Here is a 12,419-nt window from a genome sequence, read left to right as displayed (position 1 = left end):
TGCAATGAAAAATTATACACTGAAAACTTTTAAACAGTTTTGGTATTTTGAATGCATTTTTTCCATACATGAAAGTCTATTACTAACCAGGCCCTGGCCCCAAAATGGTTTCAAGTGCACACTCCTCTTTGACACTGCCATTGTATCACCAGACATCCTCAGTGAATACCTGGCAAAGTTCACACAGCCACATCACAAGGCTGAATAAAGCACAGTGTGAAAGGTGGCCTGAGCCCAAACAGCAGCCCATACATCATCAGACAATGGCTGTTAGAAAATATCCTCTACTAAACCACATAGAGCCAACTAAAAGGCTGTCCAAGCACTGTCGACAGAGCGGTCTCTCTCTCTCTATACAGGTGTACAAAATAGTGAATATAGGGGAGCATCATCAATAACCCCTGGCTGGTGGATGAAGCAGCTTGGCCAATCCATATCACACAATTAACTAAAACTCCACCTGGGTGCTGAGAATAACTGCTGCCAGAGTTTTGGCGCCAACTCTCTTATAACCTCTCAAAGTTGTAGTTTGGAGGATGCTTTTTTGTTTGTTTGTTTCCATCAGTCACCGCTGTGGTGTGACTGTACAGCATTTCTTGGATAATTTGTTGATAAAGTTTATCATGGATCTTGTCCTCATATATTTTTTACTGCGCTACCAGCTGAAACTGTCTGATGGTTTGCCAAATAGCTCAACTAAAGGTGGGATTTTTATATAATTCAGTCTTAGAGAAGGAACATGATTTTGGCATATAACACCATCTGCAGTTTAAATAAACCTGCAAACCACATTACTTTTCCATTGAGCATTTTGTGTTTTGTGCTGTTAGTGTTGTAATATTCGCCATCTTCCATTCAAAATACAGACGACAGTGGCAGTCTGTTCACAACCAAAACAATCACCAACCAGTCTGGGAAGACAACATTTTTTTTCTAACAAGATACAATTACCAGGGAAGGTCAATCACTGGTTTCTAGGCCTGTGTGACGAGGGTTTGAGCAACTGATTTTAGAGCCAGCAACCATTTGCAACCAGTTAGGGAATAAATGTTTTTTCCTAGCAACAGGTGATCACCAGGCAGTTTAGCTTTCATGAATGGACAATGTGTGCTAATTCTACTTTTCTACTTTAGATGGCTACCAAGAGCAGCAAAACCATGATCAGCTATTAAAAATCAGCTTTGTTATCATAGAAATAACAGCTTTTTCATTACCTTCTCATTTCTGACCTACAAAAAGCTGTCACTGAATAAAAAAACCAATGAAGTAAAACCTGTTGTGAAATGAAATCTAGAGCCGTTACACATCTTTTGAAAACTGAATCTAACAACCAGTGGGTGAAGCAGGTATTAATTATCATTAATTATTGTATTTTTTCACTGTTTGATAACAATTTTAGCAAGATTTAATTGGAACATATATTCATTCAACAGTACGCCATCTCAAATTGAATTCCAAGAATAACGCTTCGTCGGGACATCAGTGTTCACGGCTCAGCAAAGATATTCTACAGAGCCACAGCTAACTGATCGACTCCTGCCAGGTAGCTTATAACACAAACACCATCCTTATATTATACATCACCCATAACCCCTGGCAGTACAAACCATCCCTGCTGCTTCTTAGTCTAGTGTCTCTCATTGGCTTTGACAGCTGGGCTGGATCAATTGGACAGGCCCTGACTGGGGCTGAATGACAGAGTGTTCCAGACGGCCCATTCTGACTGTCACTTCCCTGAGAGATCACCAGCCACTCCTGCCCACGAATACTAATACAGCCAACACGGCTGCAGCCTGGGACAGTTGGGAAGAGGTTTTGAATGTGCACAGTGTTGGTAGGTACAAAGTTGCTAGGTGTGTGTCACTCACACCTGCAATTTAGGCTTAAACAGGCACATGGATTTATCTTCCCCTCCATTTGCCCTTAGCCGGATATATCCCAAGATCTGCAGGACATGCAGGAAACCCATTAATAAACCAGACACAGTGGCAGCGTGCCAGAACTGGAGGATAGGGTGAAAGGTGAAACATTGGCCACCTTCTAAAACTGAGCCGATGCTTTGATGCAGGATAGACTTTATCTCTAAATGAACATAAGTTTAAGTCAGATTGGCTTCACTTTGTACACCTTTAAGCCAAGTCCAATTTTTATATAAACTCTGTGACTGAAATGCACGTTCACCCCCTATAACTATTGCATGTGTCCATTTTGACACGTGCCATTCATAATTTTTGACCTTCAAGTCTAATGTGTTGATTTAAAACCAATAAACCTTCTTAATTCTATTTCTTTGACATTGAGGCTACATCCACACAACCATTTTCAACGAACCGCCTTCTTTTAAGTATCTGCTGTAGCTTAATGTATTTGCCGGCTTATAAACTTGGTAACAAGAAAAGAAAAGAGAAAAAAGGAGTAAATGACACCTGACCCATATCAGTCATGATCAATAAGAATGTATGTATCTAAATAATGTCTCTAAGTATAACTAATTAAATTAATATAATTTTAATTTCTATCATTTAGAATTTATATAATTTAATTTACTCACTCTCCATTTTCATGACTCATTGAAAAAGATTTGCAGTAAACTGATTTGAATAAATAAATAAAACATTTAGACTGAGATGTAGGATTTTACATACTGTGCCTCACTATATGCCTCAGTGAAGAAAAACAAACAGAAACAAAACTGCAACTGAATAACTCTACATTAATAAAATACATAAAACTTTATATGTGAACAACCACTACCACACATCATTTAAGAAGTTACTTCCTTCTTTGATGTCATGAAAAAGATATGATACCTGAAAGTGAATGAGATAGCATCTTGGGTTATATCCAGTGGTTAAAGTAGGCTGGAACAATCTGGAATTACATGTCAGGACCTTCACTAGATGAGTAATTAAATCTGATAGGCAGGTAAATACATAAAAGAGTTCATTTTTTTTCTTGTGTGCCTAATCCTGGTGTTGCTTGCTCAGTCATAAGAAAATGACATCCAATATTCGCGCTTCCACCCTTAAAGCGATCCATTTTTCATGTCGTCTCTGTGATGTATTCACGGTGCAAGTGTCAATATTGCATTTACGGTACTTCAGCGGTAACGTTTTTGAAGTGACGAGGTAATTTCAAATGCATCTTTTCAAATAGCCTCTTTTCAACACAAGCCTTTATTCTTTCAGGTTTGTTACACACTGTGTCACGGTACCTAATGCAAAGTTACTGCACTTTCCAGGGAGGAAAATAAATATGTTAATGTGGGTGTAATGACACTCAGAGATGGAGAAAGAAGTAAGAAAGGGAGGACCGGAGATATTCAAAGGCAAGGACTGTACAATTCAACAAACTGGGAATTTACAGCTTACTTTCAATCTCCCAATTAATTTGAGAGTTTTTAAAACAGATATTGGATATATAGCAATGATGAATTATTTTTTTGTGAATTATCTTGCAAAACAACTTGAAGTAAACCCATGTTTTCTGTTATTAATGGGTTTCCGGAAAAAACTGATGCACTGCAGGATAAGTGGGTTAGTTTGGAGTACTGTGGTGAAGTTCACAGTGCATCACTGAGCTGGACTGTTGCAGAGCAGAGGGTCGTCTTCATGGTCAGTGTGAGGTCAGTTTAAATTTCAGGGGATTATGCTGACTAGATTCACTCACCAAATTCTACCTTTAATACTAACTTTATTGTGTCTAGGGTTTGGAAATTAGCCATATGACATAACAGCTCTAACATCTGCTTATATCAAGTCAAATTCAGCTAAATTCAAAAAGGCCCAAATCCACCAAATGCCAAATCCTACTTTAACCACTGATCATACTGGAGAGTGACCTATGCATAACTAAAAGAAAAAGAAGAAGAATTTGGAAACTGCAAACATCTCTATTGGACTTTCTTGGCCATTTTCAAGTTGCTTTATTGCTCTTGTTCCTTCTGTTTACACCCTCTTGTATAGCATAAAAAATACTGTTTCATAACAGACCAATCCAATACAATTCAATTCTATTCATGTAGTGCCAAATCACAACAGTCACCTCAAGATGCTTTATACTGGGAGGTACCCAGCAGGTAGAGAGAAAAACCCCAGCATCTAGACAGCCCCTTATGAGAAAGCACTTGGCGACAGTGAGAAGGAAAAACTCCCTTTTAACAGGAAGAAACATCCAGCAGAACTAGACTGAGGGAAAAGCAGCCATCTGCCACAGCTGTTTGGGGTCACCAGCCTGCTCTTCAGACGTGTGTCTGAGTGAACAAAAGGTGTTCTTTGGCACTTCTATCTTGATGTGCTATCAGTGGAAAACATATCTATCCAGCGCTGAAATCTAGGTCATAAATGTGATGATCTCACTCGATGCTAAAACACAGAGTAGAAATTGGTTCACTAATGATCTCAATCTGTGTTTTTTTATCTTCCCGCCATGCTAGCCACAACAGCTTTTACTTGACTTTCTCAGCTGTCAGAGCAGCACAAAACAGAAAGAATTAGCAAACTTTGAAATGCTAATAGGCTTAAAGAGACTTGCAGCACTTGCTGGGGAGTCTGTGTCCTTCAAGTTCCCGGATGGCTGATGTGCATGAATTTGTGTGTGCGTGAGTTTGTGTTTTGTGTCATGGTACAGTAAGTAGCACGCTCTGCCACTGCAGATGTTTTTGCTCCGCACACGACAGAGTTCCTCGGGGTGTTACGTCTGAAACAGCTGAGTGCTGACCTCGGTTTCACACACGGCTCCACTCGTCTGCTCCCCTCCACTCCTGCACTGTATGCGTTGCGAGCATGCCTCATCATATTTCCTGTAATGCGTGTAGATATTTGTATGTCCATGCACATAAGTATGAATCCAAGAGAGTGAAAGAGACAGGCGTACATGCTTGGAATATATGAGCGAGCACATCTGTTGATGTTGGCCTGCTTTCACATACGCATCGGAGGCATTTTAAGTTCCTGTCAGTGGCAGCTTGTCTCAGGGGAGTGGAGGAGTGACATGTTGTGTTTGTGCGTGTGTGTGTGTGTGTGCGCTGGTGTATGATGATGCCCTCTGACACCCTTAAGTGCAGCTGAGCAAATACACAGAAATGTGACAAGCGCAGGCCCGCCGCTAGATGCAGAAAGGCCAGGAATGAGAAGTCACAGGGTATAATGTAGCATATGAAATGAGGGTGAAAAGAGCATATTTGTAAGAGCGTATTTGTACGCCAGCGCACCATAGAGAACGAAAGAAATAAATTATGTCATAACTCCAAAATGCCACGAGAACATCCTTCCTACAGGCAATTTTATGTCACATTTAGTCCAATTCTTCAAACAAATGGCAAGTTGTTGTGCTGTGACACTTTGTGGAATTCACACAAGTCTTGAAAGCATGAACAAACAGGAAGATGAAAAACTTCCCAAACCTAGCGAGCAACCTGCCTTTGATTCAGAAGGCACTCGAAGCTTGATGATTTGGATTGGAAGTAATTGTGTTTATCTACACCCTGTTAGCACATTTTCTCCAGCTGCTTTTCAGACTCCAAACTTCACAAACTGACAAACTGATAAAGATGTTCATGGTTGTTTTTTTTTTTACCCAGTACAGATGTGTCTCTGTCAACGTGTCTATTATGCCACATGGTGTCCAAGCTGCTCGGAAAGCATATTCCTGCAAGACTTCCCTGGGATTTCTTTCACTGGGGCAATACGCTGAGAAGCATCCTTCCTAATATCCTGTGCTCTTAACAGCTGTATTAGCCTTTCACACTCATCTCAGTAGACCTGAGCATAATGAAAATTATATCAGTACAACATTTTTTTAATATTTTACGCAGCTGCATTTTATTTTTCTCATAAATTACCAAAGCCACTAAGAGTCAAAGGAGTTTGCAAAGAAAAGCGTCTGGACTTCTTTAAGTTGCTTGAAGACGTTTCACCTCTCATCCGAGAAGCTTCTTCAGTTCTAAGGTCAAATGGCCGAGAGTCCCAGATTTAAACCCAGTGGGAGTATCCCCCCAAGGAGGGACAAAGGACCCCCTGGTGATCCTCTAATCACATGTGCCAAGGTGTGAAAGCGGGTGTGGGACCTAATCAGCCCGGGTTTTGGGTGAGCTCATTGTGAAACCTGGCCCCACCTTGTCATGTGAATTCCTGAGGTCAGATGGCCCAGGATGTGAGTGGGCGTTAAGGCGTCTGGGGAGGGAACTCAAAACTGGATTATAGATGGCAGATGGCAGACAGTCGGTGTCGTAAACCACCGCCTCTGTTCAAAGATGGTCGCTTGGGGGGGATACTCCCACTGGGTTTAAATCTGGGACTCTCGGCCATTTGACCTTAGAACTGAAGAAGCTTCTCGGATGAGAGGTGAAACGTCTTCAAGCAACTTAAAGAAGTCCAGACGCTTTTCTTTGCAAACTCCTTTGACTACGATGACCTGGATGACTGAGAACCTTCACAGACAAAGCCACTAAGACATCACCCAATGATTGACTGCCATTTTCATGATATAGGTTTGTCACCTTTTAACCACTGCTTCTTGGTTTTTAGGAGCCAGAAGTAACAGTAGTAAAAGTAGAATAAGAGCTAATGCCTCTAAGCTTGGCAAGGAAGCTACACTCTTAAACTGTATGAAAACAGAGAAATACCTGCTAATTAGTACCATGTATGAATAAAATATTAGAATTCCCCTTACCACAACTGAGGCATGTATAGAACTGCTTGGACAGTCTTTTTAGTACAATTAACAACACACTAAGTCATAATATTTGACAAATAATCACATTAAAAATGTTCATGAAAAGGTTCTAGCACTACAAACACAACCAAAAGATCCCCGTTTAGTAACTCCAGCTAGCTAACACTACAATCCCACTGGGGAAAACAGTGGCTGGAGACAGAAGAACATTTGGTTCTTGGGTTGTGTTGCCTTTAAAATGGCTACTTCAAAAACGGGGACCAGTTCATAAACTTTGGTGTGTGGAGACAGCGATTTAACAGCAGTAAGATGGAGTCAGTCTAGTGACTGTGAGTTTTGTAAATGGACTGGTTCCTATGTAGCGCTTTTCTACTCTGAGCACTCAAAGCGCTTAACACAACTTGCACATTCACCCAAGCACTTTTTTCTACGCTGTTTCTATGTTCCTCCTACTCCGATGGATGCATTGGCGAGCAACATGGGGTTAGTATCTTGCCCAAGAATACTTGGCATCAATACTTGGATCAAACCACCAACCTTCCGATTAGTAGGTGACCTGCTCTACCACCTGAGCTACAGCCACCCCATGACCTGTAAAAGAAGCTACACAGCTAATAATGCAACTTCAAGTCTATATGCAATTTAAACAGGTGAGAAATGGAAAAAAAAATCAGCCTCTGCTCAACAATAAAGACCAAAACTTTGCATTGTAGGAGCCTGTAAAAATGCTAACTTCAATTTAAAGCATTTTAATATAAAACTCAAAAACTCGCTCTGTTAGCCAGCCTCAAGTGGGCGTTTAGGCAACTGCACTTTTATCGTTGGATGTTCCTGTTTGCGTTTCTTGTTAACTTTCCAATACATTGAAACAAATTAAAACACAAATGTAACCCATTTTACTGCCATTCTTTTGTACTAAACTATATGCCATTTCAATTATAGATACTCATAATCAGTCAAACTTTTCATTAATTTTCATGTCAATTAAAAATTTAAACATCTAAAAAAAAATTAAAATAAATTAGCAATTTTTAATTTGAAGTAGACTTGACCTCATTAAATCACATTTATTCTTATATAAGAAAGAAATAAAATGCAAACATAAGCCCATAAAAAGATTATTTCTGATTCCGTCTACGTGAGATCATCTACAACAATAATGCACATCATTCGTGGACACACTTGTCTCTATCAATACTTGTTCTGAGACAATAACATTGTGAGAGCCCATAGCAGCAGGGATTCAATTGTTGCAATGTGCTCGAGTATGAATTGTATCCAGTGAGAGATGATTTATTGTTATGCTGCGATCCATTCGTTCTACCAGAGTGCTCTAATTCCTTAGGACCCCTAATGCTTCAAACGGTGAGGAACGTCACCTAAAAACATTGCCAAGCGTCTAAACCAAATGTGATATGTTAACATATGCAAGCGCCGATCATCTATAGGACCCACGCTCCTGACACAAAGCAGAAGCAGATCCCCTGGCTTGGCTGCGGTGATTGGGAATTGAAATGAGTCACACTGACAGAACATCTCAACAGGCTGTGACGTGGTTCATAAATCTATATCTTTACAACAACAGGAAAAACATTTTTCAGGTATCCTTTAAGGATTCATATATTATAGCTCAGAAACAGAACACTTTGACTTTATGGAAGAGCTGGGAACAACCTCGCTGGTAGCAGGTCTATGACTCCAGCTATATATATTTACAAAGGCCAATCACATGACATAAATCTCAAACATGCTTTCAGCATATCACAATATTAAAATAAAATTACAAAATACCTTTGAACCCTGAAAACACACTATATACATACAATTTCCTAGGCTAATAACAGGAGATGCTCATCTTGACAGCTCCAGAATCAGCTCCAACAAATAATTCCCCCACCTTGTAAATGCCTATAGACATTTCAGGCTCCAGTGATACTAGACATAATATGGCTACGGCTGTTTTTCCCTAATAATTTTGGAGAAATAAGCACAATCTGCATCGAAGCGGCAACATTTACTCTTGAATAATGTATCTCCACTTTAAAGTGTCTCTCCTGGCTTCGGGAATGTGATGCGGTAACGAGGACGTGTTTTTTGGCTATACTGTGGCATCACAGTGTGAACAGCAAGCATCCAACTTTCACTCGATCTGAGGAAAGAAGGGCTGTAATGAAAACATCTGCATCGACTATGCAGCTTTATTTTGCATGATGTTTTTCTACTTACCCTATAAAAAAATACACTTTTCCCTCCCAGGACAAAACTATCCACAAATACATAACAATAGACTTAAAGAAGACACTAGATACTTGGTTGAGTTAGTTGTATTATTTCCTGCTGCAAGTGCTGTAACTATTTCCTTTTGGCTCGCACATCCATGCACTTTGCAAAATGCTGCATTTCTGCTTTGTTGTCAACATCGACTGTATGCCGGCAAAGTTTAACATTTCAAACTTTGAGTGGAAAATGATGTGAATGTGACAAAACCAAGTATGGCTAAAACCTCAGGCTGTTGAGCTCTATGAGTAAACAGCTTAGTCTTTAACAGCACCTGCTCATGTGTTGTCCCTGTAGAAGCACTTTGAGGTTTCTTTCTTTAATCTCTGACACTAAACGACATGAAGGCAGCACACCGTGTGATATATGTGCACTGATGAATCACAGTGTTATAACAACTCCTGTGAGCCCTTAGCATGATGCCCCTCCGCCCCCAAGAAATTGACCTGCTGAGACCTGGACTTTAGAAGACCTCTGAAGTTGCCCTGTGGTAACTGGCAGCAAGGAATTAGCAACACAGTCCACAAGTTTCAAGGCCATAGCAATATGGTTGTTGTCAAACTCACTCACATCTGTACAGTTTCCCATTTCTGTTGCATCTAACACAGTAACTATGAGATCCAGCTTATACATGTGCCAGACTTTTATTTGATAATCAACATTATCTGCTTCATCTTTGAGTCGTTATATTAGCTGTTGTTATATTATATTAGCTATATTTTCTACCATTTACTTTACAGACTTTTTAAATCTAGTATGAGGAAGCAATGTAAAGCCTCTTACACAGAATCCACTGCCCACTATCAGTCCTCTGGGCTTATTATTGAGACTCCAATCACCAGAATTCACAGCATATGCTAACACCACACTATAAATCTTCTTAATTTGATGGTCCCATGTGGTCGATTTTGATGTATTGCTATGGGCCTCAGAACACTGCATGAAACCCAACATGCAAAATACACACACACACACACACACTCACACAAAGAAACACACACAGTATCCAATAACATAATCCTCCCAAGCCTTTTTAAAGCAGGCCCTTCCCCCAGTTAAAAGCCACCGTATGTCACTGTATAGAGCTGACTAATGAGCCAGTCAAGAGAAAACGCCCTTTACCTACAAGGTTAATAAGTTATTATTACATAATCAAGCATGTGCAACTCTGCGCAGTATTCAGTCTATTCCCTCAATCCGACTGTTTTAAAACTGACAGTAAACACCTTGTGACAAATTACAAGTTGCTCTGTGGATTATATGTTTGGGGAGTTGAATGAAAAGTTATTGATTCATTTCATAAAAGGGAAGCTGACACACCACCATTGATACTGTGACCTCAGAAGAGCGTTGCTAACCTGCTAAGGGAAACATTTTAAGATCATCTCACCTATAGGATCAAATAACAGTGAGTTTGTTATGGAAATTATTACCTGGCAAAAAAATCTAATCTTATGTCAAGTTCATGTCATATATGTCATCAGTGGCGGTGAGAAGTCTCCAACTTCATTGGACCACACCAGAATAATTTGGTAAGCATAGTAAACCAGCCATAACCAACCGCATAAACTTAACTGAGCTATGTTTAAATGTTGATTATATTCTTTGTTGTGAAGCTCTTTGCAGAGGCGTCAGAAAACAAATGCCACATAAAAACCTGAATTATGATTAGTTATCAAACAGACTAATAATTCACCCTAATCTTTATCTGATGTGGTGATTTGCTACTTTTCTACATCATTGTAAAGTAAACTTCAGTATTTCCTTATTCCAGTTCAGGTCATTACAGTCAAAAGCAGATGTCTCTGACATCTGTAGTAGTTTAGATTTGAGTCCGACTTATAGAGGATTTTTAAGAGTAATACCGATATGTGTTGATTCAAAAATCTGATATAATAATATGTGGCAATATTTTCTGTTTCTTTGAGACACATGAATCAGATTTCGCTAACATTAGTTATCTGTAGTTTATATACTCACCTACGTTCTACCTGACTGCTCGGATCAGGCTGGTTGTTGCATTTGTGGCATTTCAAACATGAGTGTTGGCAACAGGGAAGTTGCAGAGTGACCTCTGGTGGACAAACTATCAAATATCAACCTTCACAATATAGCTGAAGGGTGTTTCTCCCTGTAACGTTAATCTATCAATAAATCGAACTTTCAGATTTGCCTTCCAACATTTCCATAGTCATACATTGAATGCCAGAGTCAAGGAGAGCAGCAGCAAGACCTAAGCAGAGAAATGACAGGTGGAACTGGGTTGCAAAGTGGCTTGGCAATTATGAGGATGTACTTTAAGCATGAATATCACACTTCATGTGAGATTTAATAATTTGATGTATATAAGGGCATCAGCTCAGGGATTTCAGCTGACCTCGACTGCCTGCCTGTTGTAACTCTGTTCCATTGAAACATAGCTTGCGATGGCCAAAAGCGGTTTGAAAAAATTATTTAATCATGTCTTTACATACAACTAAATCTTCTGGGAAGTTGTATTAAGAAAGAGTTGTAGCAGGCCAGAGCTAATCAATATCATTTTGAATTCCCCCAACTGGACCTGATCTCAGAGCTGCTTGTAGTACCAAAGCTGGCCTATAAATATTCCATTTCTGTGGCCAAACTTAAAGCTGAAAGTATTACATATTAAAGTGAACTGTTTCCCAACTCTACAACAAAACAGTAATAATCCGCAGAAAGCAAATACGGCCAACAAAAGTCCAAAGAAATGCCTGCCGAGAGAAATCCTCTGTGATGGAAAAGTGCTCGCTATTCAGAACTATTGTTAGTTCTCTCCATGATGGGCAAATAAGTGTTGCCCCTTAATTTGGTTCTGAATGGTGCAGACTGGCGACAAAGCAACAGTACTCGTCCAAATCAAATCTCATGGCTCTACTTTCTGCGTGATTACACAATAACTCAGAGCTGACTGATTGTCTACCTCCTGAAAATGCTGCCAACGTCACCGAATAGAGAATGGCTGGATTGGTGCTGCCCGTTTCTATTCACGGCGGCTGCCACAGCAAAGGGGAGAGTGCTAATGGTGCTGAATAGTAATGGCTAGATACTCTTAGAATTGAGAAACACAAGGAAACCTGTGCTGAATGCAACTGCTCAAGAGCGCATTATCTGCCATTTTTTTGCCTGTCTAACTGAAATCATTGGTGTTCAGGATGAAATATGAATGTTTCTGTGGATTCTACTGACTTCTAAAAGATTACACTCCTATCTTTGATATGTTTCAAAGCTTCCCTTGTTCTGTAGGAAAAAAAGGAAAGAAATGGTTACGGGTGTCTATTCTTTCTGACTGACCACCAACAACCTTCATGTTAATGAAAACGTCTAGGAAGCCAGAAATTTTTACCACTTTATGGAACCCATAAATCAAACAGCTGTCTGCCTCCACCATCAGGCATGTGTAAAACGAAGATAGCAAGAGTCCCTTACGTTTCTTTTCTTTTATCTTC

At 39.8% G+C, this 12,419-nt stretch overlaps 1 protein-coding gene across 1 annotated transcript in view; it reads right to left on the bottom strand.

Annotated features, from left to right (window-relative positions):
• Window positions 1-12,419, bottom strand: part of LOC116328881 (interleukin-1 receptor accessory protein-like 1) — a 317,602-nt gene that overhangs the window by 185,826 nt on the left and 119,357 nt on the right. The window lies entirely within an intron of this gene.

The sequence above is a fragment of the Oreochromis aureus genome, linkage group 23 (genome assembly GCF_013358895.1).
Source record: "Oreochromis aureus strain Israel breed Guangdong linkage group 23, ZZ_aureus, whole genome shotgun sequence".
Classification (NCBI taxonomy): domain Eukaryota; kingdom Metazoa; phylum Chordata; class Actinopteri; order Cichliformes; family Cichlidae; genus Oreochromis; species Oreochromis aureus.
The sequence above is the reverse complement of the archived record's forward strand: the minus strand, read 5'-3'. Positions and strand labels throughout refer to the sequence as shown.